Source organism: Erpetoichthys calabaricus, chromosome 1, assembly GCF_900747795.2.
Source record: "Erpetoichthys calabaricus chromosome 1, fErpCal1.3, whole genome shotgun sequence".
Lineage (NCBI taxonomy): Eukaryota > Metazoa > Chordata > Cladistia > Polypteriformes > Polypteridae > Erpetoichthys > Erpetoichthys calabaricus.
The window spans coordinates 269,834,605-269,861,257 of NC_041394.2; the positions used below are offsets into that span (position 1 = coordinate 269,834,605).

Consider the following 26,653-nt stretch of genomic DNA (forward strand, 5'->3'; position numbering starts at 1 on the left):
TTCTTTCATGAGAACAGTGTTAAAATCAATTTTCTTACATAAGGTGGAATTTGACACTCATACATAGGTTAGATATTATGTTCCTTGAGCTAGGCCCAGTAAATTACCAGCTCATACACCCTATATATGTGAGGGCTCCACTAAAGTCACTTATGTTTGGAACAAAGCAGGACTTCCTACTAATAATTCAAAAAAAGCTTAATAGGCATTTTGTAGTTCTATTCTATCTATTCTAGATGTCCCAATTACTGTTGTTTCTAAACTCAGTTTGTCTACTTTTACACCAACTAATGCATGTCATCCAGATAGGTATTTTCTCTATAAAGATTCACAAACTGGTGGGTTAGTAGGTCTATATCATTGTGTAGGTGTTTAACACTGACCCTTCCTATAACAGAAACCACCACTGATTGAACTGAACATCTGCATCAGCCACACATAGTCACATACTTATACATGACCCATGTGGAACTCATGACCATTACATTGATTGTAATCTTCACTTCAATTATTTGTGACTTAATTAATTATTTATCTGTTTATGCTTACATGTTCACCTTTACTTTTACTCTGTGTATATTTGGAATTGTTAATAGTAACTGTTCTTTTCATATCTTAATGTTTACTTATTTTATTGTCTACTCTTATATACTTTTTATCTCAGGTATCTATAGGCTTGCTCCAAAGTATACATTGTATTGTACAGTGATGATAAAGGTATCTTGCATTTTGCATCTATACTTTATCTGTAAATCTAAGCAAATACGTACTTCTAAACTGCAATCTTTTTCTGTTTTTTTTGTGATCATAGTGTTGTATATATAATAAAAACAGATATTTAATTACAAGAAAATGGTATATATAAGAAATAATAAAACCAAACTCCAATTTTCACTCACCTTTCATATCCCTGCCCCTCTCACCCCTGTCCTGTGCATACCAACAGGAACAACAGCAATGCGAACTTACCACCCTGTCAACACACCACAATTGTACTCCCCTACTAATTAAATGCAATTGTCTCTGCCAACTAGGAACTGGAGAACTCTAAGCTTTGCTTTGGCTATTGAAGCAAATGTTATTCAAATCCAGGAAAAACTAAACCCACAATGAATAAACCCACAATGGACCACTGTCTATACAATAACATAACATTTAATACTAACACCTTAATTCAATTCAGAGTTATAGGCAGGCATGAGGTTACCTCACTGGTTACATGGCATGAAACAGCGTTGGACTGAGTCCCACTCATGCACACCCAGAGCCAATTCAGTGCCTTCAGTAAACCTAAGTTTTTGAGGATGTGGGATAAGATCCAGCGTACCCAGAAAAATGACCATATACACAGAGGGAGACCATACAACCTGTGCCTGACAACATCTGGACTTAAACCAAGGATTCTCAATCTGTGACTTCAGCACTGAACATTGCATCACTTCATAACAATATAGGCATCTAAAAGCACAATGTATTAAAGATCATTTAAACAATTGACCTTTAAACTTCATGTTAAAAAAGGTGGTAGGTTTGTAGAGGTATTGAGAAGTACTGTATGCTTGTGTAAAGGCAGGACACTACTTTTAAACATGCCTTAGTATTTTTTGTTTTTAATGTTCTGTATTATTGCCATACGACTCCAGGGCTGGATCCTGACTTGAGCTTGACACTACTAGGACAGTTTTTGCCTGCAAGGAACACTCTAAGAGTACGCAGATTAAAAAATGAATAAATAATGGATGTTCAATAATGATAATGGAAGTTTTCTAAAATGAAAACACTTGTTTAAAGTGAGTGTAACAGCAAAAACTTTCAAGCTAATGTTAATGGTAAATTTATACTAAATTTGAAATGAATATACTGTTGGTCTCTCATAAATAATGGAAGATTTTGTTTTACTCCCTTTAAGCTAACAAGTTAATGGAATGATCTTAATGCTCTGCCATATTTCTGCATTTAGACAATAGAGAGCCCTCAGATTGCAGTTAAACAGCTAGAAAAAAACATTAACTGTTAGACAGAAAGTTTTTAAGACATACAGTTTTCTGACTGTATGTACGTTACTCCTTGTATGGCTCTTGTGTGTGTGACAACATATAGAAATTTTAAGAAATGTAACTTAGTCAATTTAGCCTTAAACAGAACACTGTGGACAATAAGATATCTTTTATATATATATATATATATCTTTATATAAACTTTCTTCTTTAGTTTTTATGTGAATTGTTACTTTTGAATTTTGCTAAAGTGTAAAACAAAGACCCCCTGGACTATGGAGTCTTTTTTGAACAGAAGTCGTAAATATTGCTGAAACCTCTATGATAGCTGCGTTTTCATCTGTTTTTGAACAACTTGGAAACACCCGATAGACAGAGCTACTGTCTACTGCAGAAAACTGCCATCAGAGGACATTAAAGGTGTACTCACTCTGGCAATTTGTTCCATGCCTGAGCATATTTGTTCGCATGTGATCGTTCCGTGCTGGGCCAACCTTACCATGCCCTGGCCAGCTTGGAAGAGGTGTGCCTGGGCATAGTTCACTAGGATTCAAGAACAGTGTGATTGCTAAACGTGCCCGAGCACGGAAAACAGACATGACGTGAACAAATCGACAAGTCAGATAATGCAATTCTCTTTTCATTTAATACCAGTTGAGTTAAAAACAGGTTTTTATTCTAACCTTACACATGAACATGAATTGTACAGTAGTTGGCAAGAAAAGCGACAAATTCCTCCCTTAACATCATTTGTCTCTGTAAAAATCTTCTCATACATGCAGCATGATTACCAGCAAAATGCTGCACACTAAAAAAAATCTGTAAGAGGATAGAGCATTATCCTGCTCTACACGTCTCCAAAACAACAACAAAATAAGTAAAATCATTTTGACATGGATGTTGTCACTCTGTGTTCAGATCTTGTTTAGATGAAGTCACATGGTCATGATGAAAGCGTGTCCAGGCCAAGAATGTTAAGTACAGTGTGAGTACAGGCCAGCAGGGAAGTTGGGGTGGGGTGGGGAGGGACAATCATGCTTGGGCACGGTACGGAACAAGCGTGCCTAGTGTGAGTACAGCCTAAGACAGAATAATTGTCTGATGAAGTTGGTTCATATAATAGAAACAAAACTGAAATACTCGAGTTAAAAGATCTGATAACATAAAATAAACACATGGTACTGTGTCTTACTTATTCACTTGCCTGCTTTTTTTGCATGGTGATTGGCTGATCGAGATCAGACATAGAAGAACGCTATAAGTTGTGATAAATACTGATATTCCTTCAATAGGGACTGAAAGAAATATATTTGGCTAATACTCTAGTTATCTAAAATAACTTTGCATTTGCAAAGCAGCTGTCACCGAAGTAACATAGATGGTTCACATGTGCATTGGTTAAAAGAATTCTTCATGCTGAAAGAAAGAGTTATCCAAGCTTTACTAGAGAACCAGGAAGTTCGAAAGAAAGAGACCCAATGTTTAATTAGCTTAAAGAAGCTGTATAGAGGAGACTGAACACTAGAATGGTAATTGAAAGCCTTAAAGCAAATTAAGAAAGTCATGATAGAGTAAGAAAATTTATCAAAAGTTAGCTATCTAAAATATGACGATAGTATGAAAGCCTCAATGGTAGTCTAATGTCCTTACCGAATTCTGATAAGGACTGAAAAAATCACCGTAAGAAGTGTGCATTTAATATGAAAAGTAGCAAGTTCTTTGGAGCTGAATTGATTAATTGATAGCATGCAATCTGTTGAACAGCTAGATAAGCACTTAGCTGAATTCTTTAGAAACAAACTTGGCAATCTTAAATTAGGAGATGATGTCAATCTTGAAGACAGTGTTTTCAGAATTAGCTTTCACAGATCACAGTGCTCATATACTTTATCTGTAAAGACAAACATCGCAGCATGCAAGAAGGAGGAAGCTGAGCATGCAATATTTGTGGCACAAGCCAAAGCTGTTTAAAAAAGGCAATCTTTAGAATGTGACTTTTTGAAATCTAAAGGTTTGTGTTTGAGATGTCTTACATGGACATTTTAGTGAAAATTGTACAGAAAAAGTGATTTGTCAGAAATGTTTTTTGCAGCACCAAGATATTCTACACACTAACAGTTGCAACAAAATCCACCAAAGTTACATAAATCTATCGGGATACTAAGAAAGGAATCTTTGCACTTACTGCTGCAGAATGTGTACCATTTGTAATCCCTGTTAACGTAAAATCCAAGAAGACCGAAAGGTATATAGAAACCTATGCCTATATAGATCCTGACAGTATGGTAAAAATTTGCTGTTATTCTTCAGAGACAGTTAAACCTTCATGAGAGAAGAACTAAAGTATTACTCAAAACAATAAGTAGTGTGATGAAGATTCAAGAAAATGCTAACCATATTTTCTGTCTTATCAGATTTGCAAGTCTGTGGCCTAAAGGAAATCGCTTACATTGATTTGCTGAAGTCTATACACTGGTCTCCATTCCAGTGACCAGAGAAAATATTCCACAACAAGAGGACATTGCAAAATGGACATATCTTCAGGATGTTCATTAATTCAGAAAATTAGTTATTAGCATGAACAAACATAAAATCGTTGAGGTGTGTCAAATCATGCTTAGGCAAGAGAGGGATCTCACACTGTGAAGACTGTACATGGATGGATGACTTGGGCACCATATGTGGAAATAGATGAGTTGACAACAGACAGTGGTAAGCTACAAATATGTACAGTTAATCATGTGCCAATACCAGAAATAGAACTTACTGTATATTGCATCAACAATACAATACCAATTATCCAGAGCACAACTATGAAGGAAAGGAAGAAATGTTGCAAGTTCATATGCATAGTCTCAGAGTCTACAAGACTGGTAGGTAGCCATTATTACATAAATTAAAATTAAAAAGTTGAGATGCTCAAAATGCCAAACAGTCACTGTATGGCAGAACAGTGTGCTATTGGCCTTAAAAGGAAACTGAGTAAGTTTCCAGATTTCCACAAACTATAAAGCTTTTATGAGAGACATAATGGAAAAGGGATATGCTGCCAAATGATCCAAAGAAAGCATGAATAACAATGATAACAAGGTGTAGTACATTCTCTAATATGGCATGTATCATCCAAAGGAAAATAAAATTTGATTTTTGACTGTACTTCCACTTACCAAGGGACTTCTCTTAATAAACAATTACTGAAAGGTCACAATTTATTATCACTCTTATTGGTTTCCTTACAAGATTATGGGAAGAGCCAGTGGTATTAATGGCAGGAATTAAATCAATGTTCTATCCATTTAGAAGTCCCAGATAAAGACACTAATCTTGTTCACTTTTTGTGGTGGTGAGAAGGTAAACTAAGTAAAGACTTTATGTTGCTATTACTATAACTGTTTTAGCTGTGTGTTCAGCATTTTTTGCATAACATTTCCTATGTCATTCTACATTTACACAGATTGTTGTAGACATGGAACAAACATGAAATGGATGTATTTCAAATCACAGTATTTCATGTACCTACAATATATAATTCCTTGCAACTCATTGCCAGATAAACACTTCAACACAGACTTCAGCTGTGAGAACTGTAGCAGGGCAATGTCTTCATCTGGCTAAATCAGGGGTTGGGGAGTGCAGGCTGTGTGGTGTTAATTGACACATTTGCAAAACAATAGCGGGCAATTGGTGCAGTGATAAGGAGCTATGAGCTTCCTGGCATATGTCAGGAAAATTTAAGGAGGTCAGGGACAACGAAAAATTTTGTAATCTTCAGGGATTCTCGTGATAAAGACAGCTGTAGCATGGTGTGACCTGGATAGCAGAGTAGAGTCACATGCAATGTTGGGGAACCAGGTGGATGCCACCGTTTAATAACTGAAGAAAACAAAAGCAGTCCACAATAGCAGACACACAAAGAAAAAGATAGCTAAGCAGGCAAATAATATTGTATCTCCCAGAGTAGGAACATGCAGGAACTTCTTAGGAGCCCTGTCCAAGTCAGGTTTATACAGCCCTGACCAGAAGTGATGGCGCCAGCTGTAGGTGCCCCGGCCAGGGTTAACTGCTCTCATTATGCGGGTTCATGAACCTGTGGGTGTAAAAGGAGAGACTGTTATTGTGAGCGCCCCCTCTTGTGGTGGAGTGGTATTGCTTACCTTGGCAGTCAGGAAGGTGATCCCCAGGCACATATACATGAGATATGGATTCTCAAGTTTAAAGAAATACTACTGCAAGAAAGATATTTCAGAGTTGGTTAATCTGAAAGTTCCTCAGATAAACAAAAACTGCTTATTATGGAATACATGAAAAAGTACAAACTGACAATAAAACCAAACCCATTTTTTTCAGATGTAGCTAAACATCCACAAAAGTTCACATACAGTATTGCTGTATTCCTTTGCTGCCTATTTATAAAACCAACACTGAGCAGATCTTTGAATAAACTGTGTCTACTACAAGTAACAGCAAATAAATGAAAGGAGAAATTCTTAAATATTTGTTTGTGTTTTTATGATTGAATTTGTATCTGTGTTAATGCATAATTTGTAGCTTTTTTAAGTAAAGTGTAGTAGTTGTCTCTGCTCCTTGCATAAACAATTAGTGGCCAGAAATGTAAGAGCCAGACCTTTTAAGCTAATGCTAATGGTAACTTTTCACTTCATTTGAGTAGAATGTAGGTTTAGATTCTGTTTACCCCCTCTAAGCTAACAAGTTAATTGGCTGCCTAATGCTCTGCTATATTTCTTTGTTTAGACAATTGAATGTCCTCAGATTGTAGTTAGACAGTGTGGGAACTGGCCCGGACACAGACAGGTGGACACCGAAGGTTCAAGCACCACCACACGTTTATTATACATTTTCAAAGTGACACACCACACAGCCCACTTTCACCCCCAAAGTCCAGGCCTCTCACAATGCCTTTTCTCTCTAGGTCCACCTCTACTCCTCTCCTCCCGAGTTCTTGCCTTCTTCCTCCCGACTCCAGCCATCGAATGGAGGGAGGCGGCCCCTTTTAAACCCACCTGGACGTGCTCCAGGTGCCTCCCAATGAGCGCCTGCTGGCACTCCCTGGTGTGGCTGAAGTGCCGGCTGTGCACCTGGAAGCACTCCGGGTGTCTCTGGTCTTCTTTCCCCCAGTACTTCCGGGTGTGGCGGAAGTGCTGAGGGCCAGGGATCTTCAGGCATCGGGGCGCCCCCTGACGGTGACCACGGGCTCCTATAGGGTTGAGCTTCTATGCTCCTTCCCCTTAGTCATCACCATAGCCACCAGGGCAGTCGCCCCCTTGTGGTCTGGAGGAGGCATAATCCCTCCTCCGGTCCTTCCAGGCATCCCGGCTGGGTACTGCCCCCAGCCCCTCGCCACAACAGTTAGAAAGAAACATGAACAGGTAGCTATAAAGGCATTAGGACACATAGTTTTCTGGCAGTTACAGTTGCCATTAGTTTAAGTTACCATTACGTGCCTGTGGTCCTATGGTATGTGATAACATATAAAAAATTTAAGAAACATAACCTAGACACTTAGGCCTTACGCTGAACATCATAGTCAAGAATTTTCCTTTTTTTCTCCCTTGAGGCTCTTCTCAACATTCTTCTTTATTTGAAACAAATACAGTATACACAAACACTTGCACTGTGGAGTCGTTTTGAACATGAGTCGTACAAATTGCTGAAGCCTTTCTGGTAACTGCATTTTGAACTATTTGGAAACCCTTGACAAACACAGCCATAGTGAAAAAGCAAATAAGTTGCTTATCTCAATATCCTTCTTTTTCTGGCTATTGTGAAGAAGTTTAAAGGTCACTATCATTTTTTAACCATATTAGTTTTTCATGGTATATTTATACAAGAGCCAAGGTGGCATCATGGCTAGTGTGCAGCTGCTTCTTCACAGCAAACTATTGTCTTTCTAAAGTTTGCATATTGTTTTTCTCCAACATCAGCAAAGTCTTGCATGTTAGTCTTTATTGGTGATTCCAAAGTAGCTCCATAAATGAACCTAACTTTCTGTTCTGGGCTATTTTCTTGCTTTGTGACCGATGGTGCTAGGATATGCTGTAAATCTGTTCAACCCTGGAGAAGGTGATGTTATGCAATATTTATTGAGATATTTTGGAAATAATGTTGGCACAATTAAAGGTTTGAAATATAGAAGCACATGTCTCATATTGTTGTTTCTTTACTTACATTATATTGTAGGTAGTTATTTTCTTTTTGCTACAGTATGTGTTAATATGATCTCATGTCTTTGACTTCTGTAATACCTTCTTTCATTCTCAAATCTGTAATTATATTGCCATGAGCTTGTCTATCCACAAATAATCTGCGAATACAGGTGTCACATATATAACTGTAATTTTTGTATTGTTGTTATTAGTATCTGATAACTGAGATTTACTTTGAATCATCTGGTGTTCCCTATGACTGTATTTTTCATTCCCTGATCATGTGATTGCTGGTTCTCATTGCAACTTTAAAATTAAACAGACAATGAAAACGGTTGGGGTCACTCAAAGTGAAGCAAATTTCCTGATTAGTTCAAGTTCAAGTTGATTGTCATTTGTACAGATATGTATGGGTGTGTGTATATTTACTGAACCCTGAGATGAATGGAGTTAGAGTCTGTCATAGTTGCATGAGATATTGGGTAACACCTTATTCTTCATGGGGGACCAGTCCATCACAAAGCACACTCTGATACATCTTCACACTAACTCATTCTGAGTGAGTTTAGATTCACATGGGGAGAATATGGATATATGGACATATGGTTCTTGTAAAGCATTAAACCGCTAGTAAATTTTATTCCTGTTCAACAGTGAATCACAGTGGATTTAGTTTGGCTCTTTTAATAATGATCAACAGAAAAGGACTTTTTAATGTCAAAGTGAAAACAATGCCCATATTTACCTAGCATCTCAGAGTATGTAAATGGTCCAAACTATTGAGGACCTAGAATAACCTAGGTTATAATAACCTATAATTACCATAAAAGCTCAACTCTAAAAGCATTAAACCCTAACCTTAAAACATAAACCTAAAAACCTAGGGGAAAAAATGTATTTTTGAAAAACTTAACCCTAAAACTTCCAAATCCTGATTTTAACATCAAAATCAGCACTGCCTAATCTTAAAAATAATAATGAAAAATAAAAAAAAAAAACACTCATAAGGAATTAAAATACATTTTATTAAATACATTTAAAACAACATAGTTCATCATAAAACAGTGACTTACATAAAACAAAAAGACTGGGGGCTGAGGGAGAGAAACAAACTGAAATGTACAGTAAATGTGTGGGAGCGAGTTGTTCACAACCCCAGGAACTCTCAGACAGGCAGAGAACATCGTTCTTGACTTGCTAACGAACAGGGTTTAGCCCCTAACAATAGGCCTACTGCTGGAAAGACCAAGAAGCAGGATTGAATGGATGGACAGACTTGGGAATCAAAAGGAATCCAAACAGACCCTAAAAATCAGAGCACCTGTTAAAGTCATAGGAATTGTGAAATGTAGCATACCCTAGAAGAACTTGTTTCAAAGAATATCAATTAAGCAACAAGAACCACACTTCGGGAAGTAGATGGGACAATATGTGGAAACCTAATAGGGCCAACTAAAGCTTCACAACATTCAACCATCTAATTTTCCACCTTATGTAACAAATTGTTCTGTAGAATTGTACTCTCTCGTCCTTCTTCTTACTCAGCTGTAGGGACCATGGAACTCATTAGTAAACTAATAAACTATGCAAATGTAGAGACAAAAATAGGACAATAGAACTTGGCAACTGTACAGTTTAAAAACCATATAATAAATTATCAGGACCTTTTCAACTGTGAGGTCTCTCAATACAAGAAGATTTAAAAACTGTCCTAATTCACTAGATGAAAAATTGCACCTTTTGAACGAGGTGGAAAATTTTGCAGTTATTAACTTTGTCATGAAGATGTATAGTGGAACTAATGTCAGAAAGACTGTGCATTCCAGAAAACCTCTTGGATCCCGGTCTACCTCTAATAACCTACCCGCCTCACAAACCTCAGTGTGATGCAAATTTGATCCTACACTTAGAAGTATGAGTAAAAGCATTTTATCAATTTTTCTAATTTAGGAGATAATTCCTAACTTCTTTGGGATTTAGGAGAGCTTGCGAGCTGTCGTAACCTGCTAGGAGCTGCCAAAGTTGGCATTCATTTGTAGAGATTAACATAATCATTCCAAGAAGGGCATAATGTTTTGGAATTGCTGGACAACAATGATCTCGTAAAAGGATATATGTTACATGATTGCTCCATCTACACGAAGAAGCCATGTGCTGTTTGCTGAATTAAAAGTGTGGGTAGTATAACGTGTAAAATGCAGCTTTGCAATAGAAATGATTTGGGAATGTCACAATTAACCATTTCTTGAATTCTGCACCAGGCTTTGAATGCTTTTGCACTTGTGTGGTAATAGGCAGATTCATACTTTTCCCTACAACTCCACATCAGTTAATACTGTAGCAAGCTGCATGCATGCAAATCGACATACTCATAAAAGATGTCTCTGGTTATTGATGTATTTGTGAATCACAAGCATTATCACATGGATTCAAACTGTATTGTAGTAGCCAGGATGTTATGCTGAAAATACAATTTACAAGAAAGGTTCAAGAAGGCAAATGGAGACACTCGGGGCTCTGGATAAATATAGCCTTGCAGAAGGGATCATGGAGACAGACACAGCATGCGACTCTAGAAGACGATTGGGAACTCTGGAAGAGTAAATGTGACTTATAGCCGTGGCTATTCAGTAACTGTCACTTGTGATAGATGGCCAGGGACCGTGCCCTACTGGGAGGCCTGGAAAAGCAGGGAACCAGGAGAGGGGCAATTTCTACCCCTGGACACAAGAGGGCAGCCCCCCTGGGTTGCATTGGGGTCACGGGCTTGGAGCTTAGAAGCTCAACCCTGCTGGGGCCCATGGCCACTGACAGGGGGTGCCTGGACAGCTCTGGAGTCTTGGCATGCAGCACTTCCGGGTGCAGTATAAAAGAGGCTGCCTCTCTCCATTCAGGGAGCTGGAGTTGGGAGGCAAAGGACAGAGCTTGTGAGAGAGGAGTGGAGGTGGCAGAAGAAACAAAAGAGAAAGAAAAGTATAGTGTAAGGACTGAGTTGTTGAGACTGTGGACTTGGGCATTGTGTTGTGTGAAAAAAGTACCATAAAATAAACGTGTGTGCTTAAGGACATTGTGTTTCCTTGGTGTCTGTCTGTAGCTGGGCTGCTCTTTCTCACACTTTATGAGGCGTTTCTTGTGCTGAGTCAGTATGGTGTCCAAAATTACACAATGAAGGTTACAAGAAGAAGACTAGTGAGGGAGGCCACCAAGGGACCTATGAGAATTCTACAGAGGCTAAGATTGGACAGACTGTACATATGACAGCTGTTGCTTGGGTGCTTCACCAGTTTCAGCTTTGTGGGAGAGTAGCACAGAGAAAACCACTGTTAAACAAATCTCACAGAAGACATATGGGACTCACTAAAGTCAGCTGGAAGAGGTTTTTATGGTCTGATGAACTTTTTGGCCATTATACTAAATGCCATGATTGGCATAATCCAAACACTGCACATTATCAAAACACACCACCCCACCATAAATCATCATGGTACCAGTATTATGCTGTTGGGATGCTTTTCGACAGCAGGTCCTAGAAGGCTTGTTAGGTTAGAGGATAAAATGAATACAATAGAAAAAAAAATACAGAGACAAGGGAACTGAAATCTGGAAGTGCAGCTTTGTTGCGGTCCCTGGGTGCATCAAGGAGGCGCTGTTGGGGGAGGAGTGCCCTGGTTCCCAGTTAACCCAGAAATGTTCCCCACAAGTTAAGACAGGTCCAAATTAGCCTTTCTGGGTCCGGCATAAAAGGAGTCTGCTGCCTTAGCCATTAGACTAAACACCATGCTTGGCATAATCCAAACACTGCAGATTATCAAAACACACCATCCCCACCATGAATCATAGAGGTGCCAGGACCAAGCTGTTGGGATACTTGTTGGCAGCAAGTCCTGGAAGGATTGTAAGGATAGAGAGTAAAATGAATACAAAAAATACAGAGACATCCTGGAGGGAACTTGATATAGTCTACAAAAAACCTGCATCTTGAGAGTAGACTTGTTTTCAGCAGGACAACAACCTTAAGCATAAAGCCAAAGCTACACAGGAATGTTTAAAAATAGCAGCGTTAATGTTTTGGTATGGCCAAGTCAAAGTCCAGATCTCAATCCAATTGTCTCCTTACCATTCCCATGCAAGCTGTCAGAGGTTGAATAGTTCTGCAAAGAAGAATGAGGAAAATCTGCAGTGCCCAGATGTGCAAAGCTAAGAGAGACTAGTGCACACAGACTCAAGCCTGTCATGGTTGCCAAAAGTGCCTTAACTAAATATTGATTTCACAGGGGTGAATACTTACATGGGGCGGCACAGTGGCGCAGTGGTAGCGCTACTGCCTCGCAGTTAGGAGACCCGGGTTCGCTTCCTGGGTACTCCCTGTGTGGAGTTTGCATGTTCTCCCCGTGTCTGTGTGGGTTTCCTCCAGGCACTCCGGTTTCCTCCCACAGTCCAAAGACATGCAGGTTAGGTGGATTGGCGATTCTAAATTGTGCTTGGTGTGTGGGTGTGTTTGTGTGTGTCCTGCGGTGGGTTGGCACCCTGCCCAGGATTGGTTCCTGCCTTGTGCCCTGTGTTGGCTGGGATTGGCTCCAGCAGACCCCTGTGTTTGGATTCAGCGGGTTGGAAAATGGATGGATGGAATACTTATATGACCAATTTTTTTTTATATTTGTAAATAATTTAGATCACTTTGCAGAGATCTGTTTTCCCTTTGACATTAAGGAGTCTTTGTCTGTTGGACAATGTCAAAAAAGCCAAATATAATCCATTGTGATTTAATATTGTACCTTAATGAAATGTGTAAACTACCAATGAGGTTGAATAATTTTTATAGGTACTGCGCAGTAACCAAGCTGCTTACTGCCACTGTGCTGCCCCATTCTGGAAATGTTTATTTTTGAGTTGCATGTAACAAAACAGAACATCTTTTAGTTCTTAAAATCATTTTCATATTCAATTTATATGCCGTGAGTGCCATGGAGGACAGATGGGCATCTCGGCTGGATGATGGCATGACCATTTACTCAGAAGGAATGTGCCAGGGGATGAACAAGCAGAAACATCTATACATTTGGTGGAAGTGATCCACAGGAGGCAACCCATCTTGCACACCCGCAGGGGTTCATGGGAGCTGGCATCCAGAAGTGCAGCCTTGTCAAGGTTCTTGGGTGCTGCAAGGTGTGCTGTCGGAGGAGAACTGCCCTGGTTCCCCAGTCATGCCAGGTCACCGGAAGTTTTTCCGTGTCAAACATAAAAGGAGCCTGCTGCCTTACCCCAAGGAGTCAGAAGGTAGCGGCCGACATTCAACTGGAGGCAGAAGGAGAGGAAAGACTTTCATTGTGTTGTATATTTTTGCTTGGAGTATTAAAAATCAGTTATTTGGACCTGTGACTATGTTGGGTATTACTGGGTCTGGGATTTGGGGCTCGGTGCTGGCACTACTGGTTACAAAGCAATTAAAAATTATTTTGAAATGCCACTAAGTTCATCATGGGATTTTGTGAAGCTGGGGCCTATCCTACCAGGATCAGATGGTGCAAGAAACAAGCACAGATTGGAAGCCAGTTCTTTGGAGGGCACTCTACTCACACTATCCATCCATTTTCCAACCCGCTGAATCCGAACACAGGGTCACGGGGGTCTGTTGGAGCCAATCCCAGCCAACACAGGGCACAAGGCAGGAACCTATCCTGGGCAGGGTGCCAACCCACCGCAGGGCACACACAAACACACCAACACACCAAGCACACACTAAGGCCAATATAGAATCGCCAATCCACCGAACCCACATGTCTTTGGACTGTGGGAGGAAACTGGAGCGCCCGGAGAAAACCCACGCAGACATGGGGAGAACATGCAAACTCAGGTCTCCCAACTGCGAGGCAGCAGCGCTATCTACTCACACTAGTCCAATTTAAAATCATTAATAAATCAAACATGGACATCTTTAGGACCTGTGTGGTATCTTGGTACTCTGAGAAAGCTGAATCTGGAATGGAGAGAATGTACAAACTCAGCCTGGCTTGGATTTGTGAAATAGTGGTATTGACCACGTTGCATCCTAGATGCTCATTTATTTTATGCATAATTTTCATCACGTGAGTACAATTTGTGACCTTGTGCCCTACCATTCTGAAGTGCCATGACCAGTCCAGAGAGTCCTTTCATAAGTACTGTTTACATACTAAACTAAATTTATTCCTGACACAGAAGCAGAGTTGATGCAGAGTGACAGCCATCAACACCTCCATCTACATCTGCCCCTCCTCATAGTGATAAAGACTGGGATAGACAAATCCATCTACCATCTTTAGCACTGACAGTCCATGATCTGGATAGCAAATTTAATTTCTGTGGCAACATCTGTCTTTACAACATTTCCAGAATCCTAAAAGATAGTTCTGTTGTGAGTTAAAATGACATGTTTAAAGGAAAAGAAATTAAACAATGTGACTATGGAAAGGTACATTTTTTAACCAGTTTAGGCAACCAATATATTTGAGCATGGTCTGAACACTTATTTAACATAGGCAGGCAGGAGGCTACAATAAAAATTAAGGGATTATCTTGTGACTTGGGTTTTTTAGTCTGGCTACGGTGCCATCTGTTGGACATAAAAAGTAACAGATTCACAAATAGGCAGAGAAAAAAAATAGAATTCTCTGCTAAAGTTTCAAATTAAAAGTCCTTTTCTTTTTTTCATTGTTTTTAGTATGCATGATATTTCGCTTCAGTTTTTCTATTACAGGTTTCAGGGTGGGGATCTTGGTTAGGAATTATTATTTTTTCCAGCTTGCAAAATTACTCTTGCTGTCCTAACATTTAAGAAGCCTTTAATGTCAAGAGCTTACATCATATATTTATTAAGTCACAATTTGCACTAAAATAAAGTAAAACCTCTAAGCAAAAAGACAACATGGTTAAATTAAAGGAAAAAGAAAAATCCCAAAAACAGCATTCTGCAAATGACAGACATTATTTCTGCTTCATGTTAACAGGCATTTAATGTGTTCAACACCAGGTGGCAGGCAAGCTCCTTGGAAAAAAATGTTTTATTAAACGGGTAAGAAAAAATATGTTTTATTAGATACAGAATAGACACTGGCTTCTCATCACCCTGACTTAAACTGGCAGTTTGTAAAAGGAATGGAAGATACTCAGTTTTACTGTGTTGCATAATGATTTAATAACGTATAAATTAAGGGTGTGATTATTACCATTTGAAAAAAAATTCAGATTTGTAAGAATACTTATCTGTGTTACAATACAGTTTATTTTTGTATAGCCCAAAATCACACAGGAAGTGCCGCAATGGGCTTTAACAGGCCCTGCCTCTTGACAGCCCCCCAGCCTTGACTCTCTAAGAAGACAAGGAAAAACTCCCAAAAAAAAAACCTAGTAGGGAAAAAATGGAAGAAACCTTGGGAAAGGCAGTTCAAAGACAGACCCCTTTCCAGGTAGGTTGGGCGTGCAGTGGGTGTCAAAAGAAGGGGGTCACTACAATACAATACAATACACAGAACAAATCCTCAATAAAAAATTAAACTTTTTTTAAAAGTATGGAGCAGAATTTAACAGTAGATGATATCACATAATATGATTTGGATAATTTTAGACTCCTGGAGACCTCATCCATCAAGCTGCCTCCCCCATTTGGCCATTCCACGGCTGAAACAGTGTTGGGCCAGCCAATCCTATGAAAGGACCCCTCTTTCTCACGATTCCTGCGATCCTCCATCAGGGATGACTTTACCTTAGGCAGGCAAAACAACTTGGCAGGTGGGCCGTGGCACAAAGTGCCACATTTGAGTACCGAGAAGAGAAACAGAACAGGTGAGGGTTAGTATCCAATTCTAACTCTCATGTTACTTATGTTTTAGTGCTAATGACTAACAACAGAGATGCAGTATGTACAGTTAATCAGCAGCTCTACTCAGGATATGCTAAACTGAAGTAGTGAGTCTTCAGCCGGGATTTAAAAGAAGCTGAGACCGAAGGGGCATCTCTTATAGTAGCAGGCAGACCATTCCACAGTTTAGGGGCCCTGTAACTAAAAGCTCAACCTCCCATTGTTATTTTATTAATCCTTGGAACCATAAGCAGACCAGCATCTTGAGATCTTAATGTGCGCTCTGGTTTGTAAGTCATGATAAGTTCAGACAAGTAAGCCGGACCTCAGCCATTTAATGCTTTATATGTTAAAAGAAGGATTTTGAACTCTTCCCTAAACTTAACCGGGAGCCAGTGTAAGGATTTAAGAACTGGAGTTATGTGTTCAAATTTTCTTGTTCTTGTAATAATTCTTGCAGCTGCATTTTGTATTAACTGGAGGCTGTATAAAGAACAGTTTGAACATCCAGTGAACACTGCATTGCAGTAGTCAATCCTACTAGAGATAAATGCATGAATTAATTTCTCAGAATCCTGTTTATTTAGAAAGCGCCTTAATTTCCTAACATTTTTAAGATGGAAGAAACATGTTTTGGACAACTTTGTAATATGTGCTTTAAATGACATGCTAGAGTCAAAGATAACTCCTAGATTGCGGGCTGATTCAGTAAAATTAATTGGGATTCCAACTGAGTTAAATGATGATAAAATATTGTTATGATCAGCGTCATTCCCTCCAACAATTAACATCTCTGTTTTATCTGTATTTAAAGACAAGTAGTTCTCATTCATCCACTCCTTTAATTCGCTAACACAACTAATTAAAGACAACATCGGAGAAACTTCATCTGATTTAAATGAAAGGTATAACTGGGTGTCATCTGCATATGAGTGAAAATTAACATTATGTGTTCTATGCTTCTGTAAAAGAATATGAGGTGACAAAGCAATAAGCGACAAGCAGGGGGTGTTACCGTCACAACATGGGGTAGTAGTAACAACTGTAGTTGCTCGAGTACTCTGATCCTACACTACATAGCCCCATCTATGAATCCTCCTGTAGGCCCCATTAAGTGACACTATGGTCAAGTGTGTAGCGTTTTTTTTTTGGGATACCAATTTGTGTGATGAGAAACTGTATCTGCTGACAAAAAAGAGAAATTTTTCTCTCAAGACCCTACGATGTTTAAAATCACAAGTAAAGTGAAGTCAATTTTATTTATAGATTTAATTTAAAACAACTTCAGTTGACCAAAGTCCTGTTCACTTTCCATTAATGCACCAATAAATATATAGATAATTAATTCACCAGAAGATATATAGTTTGGATAAGTTTTGAGACTAGATTTAAAAGTGACCAAAGTTGGTGCTGATCAGAATTATAAGAGGGAATACTAATCCAAAGCTTTGGGGCAGCTAATGTAAAGGAACAGTTCCTCTGAGCTTAAGTCTAGATTTTGGTGCAACCAGTAACTTCTGATCAGAGGACCTAACATATCGCAATGGACTGTAAGAATGTAAGCAGTCAGTAAGATTTTCAGAGACTTAAATACAAACAATAACATTTTAAACTCAATCCTATAGTGAACAGGAAACCAATGAAGAGCAGCTAAAATTGGATGTGTTGCAATTATGTTTTTGTGTGCTTGTTAGAAGCCTGGCCACAATGCTCTGGACTACGCACAGCTAGTTTCTCCCTGAAGCAGAAGGTATAGACTTGGAACTTAGAGATGTGGAATCTCCACTGCCTGGGTCAGTGGCCAATGGCAAGCCTTGAGTTTGGACCCAGGCCTCAGATCGGCTTACAGTGCTGGGGAATACTCTGGCATATGGGTTGCCTCTGAGTCTAGCTGAGGGCAGTGAGTTGAGGCTGGTGGCATGTATGTGTAGGCACAGGGACCAAACAGCTGGGAAGGCCTGTGTGACATAGAGGAGTGTCTGATAAAGGAGATAGCGGATCTGGCCATTGAAGATACCAAAGAGTCTTCTAAAAGACAGTCACCACCAGTTTTTCACAGTTCTAAGTCCATTCCTCCATCTCTTGACAGTGTCATGTAACTTCACCAGTCAACTGCACAAGGAAAAATTATGTTTAATTCCATTCAGTTTATTTTGCTATAGTTCGTTTCACTGAGTGTAGTTTAGAGTTCACAGGCAAATACAAATTACTAATTACATAATGAGTACACATAAAGATACAGATTTGTTTAAACAGACAGGAAAGAAAGTAGTTCAAAACTACCGTTTTTACTTGTGTACCACGCATCCTCGTGTAAGACGCGCACCCCAATTTTTACAAAGAAAATCGCGAAAACCATTTTGCCCCGTGTATGACACGTGTTGTGATTGTATAGGAAGCGTTTAGGGCACATTTTCCGCGAAATAGCCTTCTGTTTTTGCATGACGAAAGTTTTTCTTTCTTCCGTCGCGTGCAAGCGAGCGAGCGAGAGAGAGAGAGAGAGAGCGAGTGAGAGAGCCCAAGCAGAAGAAGTAAACATTACAGAAAAAAATTTCCTCGTGTATCACGCGCACCTGATTTTGTAATGCTAATTTTTGGGAAAAAATGTGCACGTGGTACACGTGTAAATACGGTAATATAAATGGAGCCCAGCAATATCTGTCCATTATTTAACTTTTCAATTATGGAACTATGGCCTAGACTGCATTACTTCTCATTGCAGATTACAGTAAAATATACAAAAAAACAGGTAAGCTGTGTAGTGCATACTGGAAAAAAAATTGTAATGCTGTTTTTGTAATTTCTGCACATTTTCTAAATCTGCTTATTCCACTTCATGGTCATGGTGAATCAGAGCCTATTTCAGCAATACTAGGTACATAAGAGGAACTGGCCTTGAATAGGTTGTAGGTTTACTGCTAAACATTTTTAATTACCATATATTAATTCTGAAACCTGACGGTGGTCCGAAGTCCCGCCCCCAGGCCATTTACTGCCCAAGGTGTGATATTCAACAGCCTGAAGCTCGTCACTTATGGTGTGTTATATGTGGCCAACAAAGAAAAGAACTCCAGCCATATGGAACCAATGCCTTCATCAGCTGAACTTAATAGAATATGAATGACACATGGCCTTCTGATATGCAACAAAATTTGTGAGCAAGGGGGCAGTGCTGTTAAACCACACTGCTTAATTCACCAAGTCCAGTGAGCTAAATCTTTGCAATTTAAACACGTTCTGGTGCCAATAATGAAGACTTTCAACTTAATTCATGCCAAATCCCTGTACCACCTCCTGTTTCAGCAGTTTCTTTCTGACACTGAGGGTGAATATGGAGATGTAATTTACCACAGTGACATTAGATGGCTCAGTCAGGGTTCTGCACTGCAGCTTTTTTTTACTCTTAGGAAGGAGATTGGGCAGTTTTTACATAGTCGAAAGTGATCAAACAATAAAACAACTGTCTGATCCTGTTTGGCTGTCAGAGTTGTCATTTTTAGGTGACAACACTAAGTGCCTAAATAAGCTAAACATCATCCTACAAGGAAAAGACGGAGTGGTGAGCCAGCTATGCACACAAATCAAGGCATTTGCCACCAAACATCAGTTATTCAAAAGCCAATAAAGTGTATAAAATACTTCACATTTCCAAGTGCCACACGAAGTAATAGACGGTTTTCTGTAGAATATGGGTTGGCAGGTGGGAAAATATGATATGGTGCTCGTATCTCTCTCTGATGAGTTTAACAAGCCCTTTAAGAATGTTGCTGTCATTGAGCCAAACATGCACCTTTTCTTGTCTCCCTTCTCTATGGCTTCCCATGATGCTCCACATCAACTGCAGTTGGAACTCATTGATCTGCAGTGCGATGAAGAGTTAAGTAGCTGCCTTCAGAATCTTTTTCTAACAGACTTGTACCAGCAATTGGATAAAAAGAGATTTGTCGTATAATGAGTACATGCCAAGATAATGTTAAGGATGTTTGGGTCCACGTACCTTTTTGAGTAGACCTTCTTGCTGTTTTAAACTTGAACAAGAACTGTTTGAGGTCCAGACTAACTAATTCTGACATTTAACGTATTGCAACCACAGCAGTCAAACCAGACCTGGCATGTGTAATTCAATGTAGATCTCAGTATCAGACATCTCATTAGTGACCTCCCTGTCTCTTGTGCTGACATTGATTGAACTTTAATTCCTAAGTGCTAGTATATGAATGTTGGGAGCCCCTGAAAATGACAAAAAGAATATATTGCATGTAAAATGTTCAAGTTTAAAATATATCATTTTTTTAAATAAATAGTACAGCCACATTCACATTTATTTTAAATGGAGAATATTACTTGAATTTTATTTTGACTTTACTTTTTAACTTCATAGCTTATTAAGCTTAGAATTAGCTTCTGCAGACTGTTCTGCTTAGTTACATACAACTTGAGAATGACCCTGAAAATGAAAGGCATCAAGTGGAGTGTATTTGTAAGAAATTTTTTCTTTCATATTTTTAACCTATATAACATGTAAGAAGTTATCAGCCCTCATGTATTTCCACCTCATCAAATCCAGCCCTTTAAAAAACTTTGGACACCCCTGCCTTAGGGTATTTAGGAGATAGGTAAGAACCACTCATGGGGGGACCCCCAGTCCATCTCAGAATTCATTTCTTTGGGAAAGTAAGAAAAAACAGAGTATGTTGAAGAAAACCTACAGAGATATATGGAGAACAAGAGGACACTGAGTGCAAGACATGATGGTGTATTATGAGGGAGCAGTGCAAACATGGCTATCTCTCTTATTAATATACCTGAACAGATATCATTAAACTGTGAAACACACTAAACCCAAAGCATAATAAATTCTGAGCATGATCTGAAAGATGAATGGAGCGAAGACTGCAAACAACTCATCTAAGAAGTGTAAGAATTCGGCAATAAAAAGTGATACATTTTTTTAAACAATGATTTAAGTGATACATAAAATGGAACAGATGTTTGCATATCCTTGTTAGTATATTTCACAACCACTGAAGCAATTCTTGCCAGACTTTGCATGACAATTTTATGGTTAGACTCATTTGTCTCAAGATAAGAGAATTCCATTGTTATTATCCATAATGGAACCACTGATATTTTAAACAAGCTGATGGTCAAAACGGCTGTAATGGGTTTCTCTGTACTACTGCCAGAGACACAGAAGGGATACAGAACAGATAGATAGATAGATAGATAGATAGATAGATAGATAGATAGATAGATAGATAGATAGATAGATAGATAGATAGATAGATAGATAGATACTTTATTAATCCCAATGGGAAATTCACATTCTCCAGCAGCAGCATACTGATACAATAAATAATATTAAATTAAAGAATGATAATAATGCAGGTGAAAAACAGACGATAACTTTGTATGATGTTAAATGTTAACGTTTACCCCCCCGGGTGGAATTGAAGAGTCGCATAGTTTGGGGGAGGAACGATCTCCTCAGTCTGTCAGTGGAGCAGGACAGTGACAGCAGTCTGTCGCTGAAGCTGCTCCTTTGTCTGTAGATGATACTATTTAGTGGATGCAGTGGATTCTCCATAATTGATAGGAGCCTGTTGAGTGCCCTTCGCTCTGCCACAGATGTTAAACTGTCCAGCTCCATGCCAACAATAGAGCCTGCCTTCCTCACCAGTTTGTCCAGGCGTGAGGCATCTTTCCTCTTAATGCTGCCTCCCCAGCACACCACCGCGTAGAAGAGGGCGCTCGCCACAACCGTCAGATTGAACATCTGCAGCATCTTATTGCAGATGTTGAAGGACGCCAGCCTTCTAAGGAAGTATAGTCGGCTCTGTCCTTTCTTGCACAGCGCATCAGTATTGGCAGTCCAGTCTAATTTATCATCCAGCTGCACTCCCAGATATTTATAGGTCTGTACCATCTGCACACAGTCACATTTGATGATCACGGGGTCTATGAGGGGTCTGGGCCTCCTAAAATCCACCACCAGCTCCTTGATTTTGCTGGTGTTCAGTTGTAGGTGGTTTGAGTTGCACCATTTAACAAAGTCATTGATTAGGTCCCAAATGTTTTATTTGATAAAACAAATGTAAGCATATATGCAGTAATGGAAAAGAAGAATGTACAGAATAGTGAAGCATCTCGGATAAAGAAGCAGTGGAATCATTGGGTAGAAGGGTCCTTTCATCATACTGGATGGTCCAGCACTGACTCTGCTATAAAATCCCCAGGAGGAGATAGGCAGCTAGTTCGCCGAGGTCTCTGGGACTCTATGTTTGACTTTGTCTTTCACACTCTTTCTTGTCAACTACTTTAGTTGTACATAATTCTACAATTAAGTAATGGACAGATAATGTTGGATTCCCTTTACGTTAATCAGTTTGTGTATTTTAACAAATCTGTACCTTTATACAGTGTGTGCTTGTCCTAATCTATTCTTGCATTCTGTCTTGAATGTTGTGGCACTCTGTGCCTGCACTTTGGTGACAAGTGCAGAACAAATTATAATGTATTATTGTATTGTATTTCTGAGGTGGCCATCTAGCTCTGAAAAGAGGACTACTTGCATTCTGTTTTATGTGTTGTGTTTACCCTATTTTTTTAAAAACCCATTGTACACCCAACCTACATGGAAAGAGGTCTCTCTCTGAATTGCCCTTCCCAAGATTTCTTCATTTTTTTTTCGTGCAATGTTTTTTGGGAGTTTTTTCTTGTCCTCTTAAAGTGTCAAGGCTCAGGGTCTGGTAAAGTTCATTGAGTCATTCTTTGTGTAATTTTGGGCAACACAAAAATAAATAATTGTTGTTTTTAAATGATTGGGATGGAGCAGGGAGTTAAAGTATAGTGCAATAAGCTGGTTCATTTAATGGGCTTTGTTTTAGTGAACTTTGGATACAAATGGCAACTTCTTGTCAGTTATACACTGAAGTTAATTCACTTCAATAAAAGATATTCTTGTTAAGTGATCTTCACTGATTACACGTTTAAATTGCTAACCCAGATAAATAATATGATAACAGGTATGTAATAATAATAATAATTATTTGCATTTATATAGCACTTTTCTCACTATTCAAAGCGCTCAGCAGAACATTATACAATTTGCATACACAAACCTACCAATGGGTAAGGATAATAACATTGTACAACTATAAAGTTCTGTAAAAGTAAGACTTGAAGTACGGTCAGTTGACAATGGAGGGGAGGAAAAAAAATCTCCAGTCAAAGAATTCCTGAAGATAATAAACCTCTAATTTCTAGCAGTCAAAGTAAATCGCAAACACAGTTTGATGAATTGCAGGCTTTCCTTCCCTTTTATGCTCCAAAATCTGAGTGGGCTGTCCAATTGACTTACACTCCTATGTCTTAAAAACAGAAAGTTTTTTTCACAGTAAAATTGTTCATAGGATTATACACAAAATATTTTTTCTGTGTAGTCTTTTTTCTTTGCTGTGTACATAACAGGATAACAGAAAATGCACTTAACCAAATTGTATTTGCTGATTGTTTGTCCTCTGTGACACTGAACTGGATAACCCGGTTAGAAAATTGATAAGTAGATTATATATTTATTTATTTATTGTCACTACCCAATCAGAGATGAAACTCCAAACCATTACATTTGTTTGTCGTATTCTAACTGTTTAATTATTAAATAAATAGGTACCATGAGGTTGTAATGTACTTGATATAGAGGTTATGTTTGCACAGGACAGCAACTGGGCCCAATATGGCTTAAAAATATTAAAGGAAATCCAGCATTAGCAAGAAGGATTGAAAATAAAAGAGAAACCTATTGTAAAAGGAAAAATGGTCATTTACGGGATGGCAGAGGGTGGATAGCCTAGAAGGGCAACAGCCAACACACCCGTGCAGATCAGAGAAGGCTGGAAGCTGAAGGAATCATGCAATGTCCTGAATAAAAAACAACATCCACGGAAGGTTGGTAGGATGTTGTAATCCACCCTGCCCAGTGGCTGGCAGCATGTTGTCCCAAATCAAAAGAACTGAGACGACAACAACAACATGTACTTCTATAGCACATTTTCATTAAATTTCCTCTGGGTGCACCGGTTTCCTCCCACAGTCCAAAGACATGCAGGTTAGGTGCATTGGCGATCCTAAATTGTCCCTAGTGTGTGCTTGGTGTGTGTGTGTGTGTGCACCCTGTGGTGGGGGTGGCGCCCTGCCCGGGGTTTGTTTCCTGCCTTGCGCTCTGTGTTGGCTGTGATTGGCTCCAGCAGACCCCTTTGACCCTTGTAGTTAGGATATAGCGGGTTGGATAATGGATGGATGGATGGATTTTCATTAAAGGATGTAGCTCAAGGAATTTTACAACATGTCAAAGAAGTAGTTACATGTGAAGTATAACAAATTAAATTTAGGTAACAATAATAACGAATAAACAGTATATCTTCTCCTTCTTGAGGCTGCTCCCAATTAGGGGTTACCACAGCAGATCATGTTCTTCCACATCTTTCTGTCTTCTGCATCTTGTTCTGTTATACCCTTCACCTGCATGTCCTCTCTCACCACATCCATAAACCTTCTCTTAGGTCTTCCTCTTTTTCTTTTGCCTGGCAACTCTATCCTTAGCATCCTTGTCCCAATATATTCAGCATCTCTACTCTGCCATGTCCAAACCAATGCAATCTCGCCTCTCTGACTTTGTCTCCCAACCGTCCAATTTGAGCTGTCCCTCTAATGTACTTATTTCTAATCCTATCCATCCTTGTCACACCCAAAGCAAATCTTAGTATCTTTAACTCTGCTACCTCCAGCTCTGTCTCCTGCTTTCTGGTCAGTGCCACCGTCTCCAACCCATATAACATAGCTGGTCTCACTACCATCCTGTAGACCTTCCCTTTCACTCTTGCTGATATCCGTCTATCACAAATCACTCCTGACACTCTTCTCCACCCATTCCACCCTGCCTGCACTCTCTTCTTCACTTCTCTTCCACAATCCCCATTACTCTGTACAGTTGATCCCAAGTATTTAAACTCATCCACCTTCGCCAACTCTGCTCCTTGCATCCTCACCATTCCACTGACCTCCCTCTCATTTACACATATGTATTCCGTCTTGTTCCTACTGACCTTCATTACTCTCCTCTCTAGAGCATATCTCCACCTCTCCAGGGTCTCCTCAACCTGCTCCCTACTATCGCTACAGATCACAATGTCATCAGCAAACATCATAGTCCAAGGGGACTCCTGTCTAATCTCGTCTGTCAACCTGTGCATCACCATTGCAAAAAAGAAAGGGATCAGAGCTGATCCCTGATGTAATCGCACCTCCACCTTAAATACATCCGTCACTCCTACCGCAGACCTCACCATGGTCACACTTTCCTCGTACATATCCTGTACAACTCTTACATACTTCTCTGTCACTCCCGACGTCCTCATACAATACCACAACTCATCTCGAGTCACCCTGTCATATGTTTTCTCCAGGTCCACAAAGACAATGCAACTCCTTCTGGCCTTCTCTATACTTCTCCATCAACACCCTCAGAGCAAACATTGCATCTGTGGTGCTCTTTCTTGGCATGAAACCATACTGCTATTCACTAATCATCACCTCACTTCTTAACCTAGCTTTCACTACTCTTTCCCAGTCCTACACATCCCCCTTATTCTTAAATATTGGCACCAGTACACTTCTTCTCCACTCCTCAGGCATCCTCTCACTTTCCAAGATTCCATTAAACAATCTGGTTAAAAACTCTACTGCAATCTCTCTTAAACACCTCCATGCCTCTACAGATATGTCATCTGCACCAACAGCTTTTCCATTCTTCATCCTCTTCATAGCTGTCCTTATTTCCTCCTTGCTAATCCGTTGCACTTCCTGATTCAATATCTCCACATCATCCAACCTCTTCTCTCTCTCGTTCTCTTCATTCATCAGCCTCTCAAAGTACTCTATTCATCTGCTCAACACACTCTCCTTGCTTGTGAGTACATTTCCATCTTTATCCTTTATCACCCTAACCTGCTGCACATCTTTCTCAGCTCAGCCCCTCTGTCTAGTCAATCAGTACAGGTCCTTTTCTCCCTCCTTAGTGTCCAGCCTCTCATACAACTCATCATACGCCTTTTCTTTAGCCTTCGCCACCTCTCTCTTCACCTTGCGCCTTATCTCCTTGTACTCTTGTCTACTTTCTGCATCTCTCTGACTATCCCACATCTTCTTTGCCATACTTTTCTTCTGTATACTCTCCTGCACTTCCCCATTCCACCACCAGGTTTCCTTTTCCTTCCTCATCTATCCAGATGTCACGCCATGCACCCTTCTTGGTGTCACCCTTACTACATTTGCTGTAGTTTACCAACTGTCTGGTAACACTTCACTACCATCCAGTGGCTGTCTCACCATCTCCCTAAACTCAGCCTTGCAGTCTTCCTTTTTCAACTTCCACCATTTGATCCTTGGCTCTGCCCTCACTCTCTTCCTCTTCTTGATTTCCAACGTCATCCTACAGACCACCATCCTATGCTGCTTAACTACACTTTCCCCTGCCACCACTTTGCAGTCTTCAATCTCCTTCAGATTGACTCTTCTGCATAGGATGTCATCTACTTGTGTGCATCTTCCTCCACTCTTGTACATCACCCTATGTTCCTCCCTCTTCATAAAATACG

At 39.6% G+C, this 26,653-nt stretch overlaps 1 protein-coding gene across 1 annotated transcript in view; it reads right to left on the reverse strand.

Annotated features, from left to right (window-relative positions):
* Positions 1–894: 894 nt before the first annotated feature.
* sema3ab (sema domain, immunoglobulin domain (Ig), short basic domain, secreted, (semaphorin) 3Ab) overlaps positions 895–26,653 on the reverse strand; it is a 453,520-nt gene continuing 427,761 nt past the window's right edge. The window contains exon 18 of the transcript XR_007933636.1: positions 895–910. The gene's annotated coding sequence lies outside the window, so the exon portion shown is untranslated. The remainder of the gene's footprint in view (positions 911–26,653) is intronic.